The sequence below is a fragment of the Triticum dicoccoides genome, unplaced genomic scaffold (genome assembly GCF_002162155.2).
Source record: "Triticum dicoccoides isolate Atlit2015 ecotype Zavitan unplaced genomic scaffold, WEW_v2.0 scaffold34848, whole genome shotgun sequence".
Taxonomy (NCBI): domain Eukaryota; kingdom Viridiplantae; phylum Streptophyta; class Magnoliopsida; order Poales; family Poaceae; genus Triticum; species Triticum dicoccoides.
Genome location: NW_021265270.1, coordinates 1 through 1561, shown reverse-complemented (window position 1 = coordinate 1561; position 1561 = coordinate 1). Strand labels below are relative to the sequence as shown.

Genomic DNA, 1561 nt, shown 5'->3' with positions numbered 1-1561 from the left:
CAACCATGTACATGGTTAGTGGCTAGAGATATCAAGTGACCAGCCAAGGCTTGGTGACTAAAAGAATGTAGAGACCAACTACATGTTGGAGACTAGACATCTTTTGTAACCAAAAAATTGTAAACCTTGGTAACTACAGGCATGAGAAAGCAACTATATCATAGGTACAATATATTGTCACACGCTGACATTTGCAGTATGCAAGAAATCTCAGAATTTTAGACATTTGGCAGTTCAGAATCAACATTCAGAAGTTCAGAATCAACATTTGTAAACTTATGATCCAAACATTACATGCTAAACTGAATTTTGTTTTGCAAGTAGGAAATACCACTCTAGCATTTGCAAAGTACAGTACCACGTTTAGTACTGATCTGAACATATGATCCAATCAGTAAACCCCAATATGATCCAAACATTACATTTAGCATTTGTACACTGAATTTTCTTTAGATCCAACTAGTTTTCTCTTCTCAGTCTTTAGCGCGAGTATTGCTTTCCGCTGCTCCTCCAAGGTCATCTCCTATATAATGGTGGCCAGAGCACATGTTATTTCATTAACAACACCAGACATAACAAACATCAGAAAGAGTGCAAGCATGCCAATAAACTAAGCTAGAGACACCAAATTGCCAGTCACTTGATCAGCTTTGCCATAGCTCAGAAGCTCAACAACATCACAGGAAGAAAAACTGCACACATACACAGGAAATACATTTGTACGTAGCTAACTCTGAATCACCTACCTACTTTGCCACCTACCTACTTTTAATTTCTACTATACATTTGTACATAGCTAACTCTGAATCACATTATTCTCCAACTCCCATGGGTCAGAAACCAATAACTATCCAATTGTCCACCAAGAGACGTCGCTGGATAATGAACTAACGAATCGTGTGAAACCAACATTAAGGAACATGGTCAGGTCAGGTCTAGCAAAAGTAAACAGACTGCATACGTGATTACATCCAAGACTTGAGCTAATCTACGTACACTTAATATTATCAGTGTCGCAGCAAACTAATCAAATAAACATAAGGTTTGAATATAATAAGACAACTACAAGTTTTGATATTCTGTTTTCACCACAATTGTGACACAAGATAAAGATAAGTAATAGTGACTTACTAATTCATGTTGAACCGCTACAAATGACTTTGTTCCCTTCTTGTGAACATAAGGTAGGTTTGAGCGGTTAGCCTTCCCAATTGTGGACCGTTTCTGCATATGGTAGTTTTTTGTAAACAAATAAGGCAGGGTCAAGTGATAAGATAGATGCAAAACTGTTGACATCCATTCAAAGACTACCATACCTTAAATTCTTCTGTTTCAAAATGATCACAGAGCCAAATCCAGTCTCCAACTCTATTATCAATAAGGGGAGGATATGGATTGCTTCTAGCATCATCACCAGATTTTACATAATGTTCATAACACTTGTGACGGAAACTTTTGTAGCTTGAAGAGAATAGCAGATCCACACAGCCTTTGATATGATCTTGGGTGAAATCAAGATTGAACTTAAGCTACGAAGAAAGAACTCAAAGTTAAAACTATA

The 1561-nt window shown here is 37.0% G+C and overlaps 1 long non-coding RNA gene across 1 annotated transcript; it reads right to left on the bottom strand.

Annotated features, from left to right (window-relative positions):
- Nucleotides 1-254: 254 nt before the first annotated feature.
- LOC119345943 lies at nucleotides 255-1531 on the bottom strand. The gene is made up of 3 exons (XR_005167277.1): nucleotides 1317-1531; nucleotides 1132-1224; nucleotides 255-523 (listed from the first exon to the last, which is right to left on the bottom strand). It is a non-coding gene; the product is annotated as an uncharacterized LOC119345943 (long non-coding RNA).
- Between the last annotated feature and the right edge of the window lie 30 nt (nucleotides 1532-1561).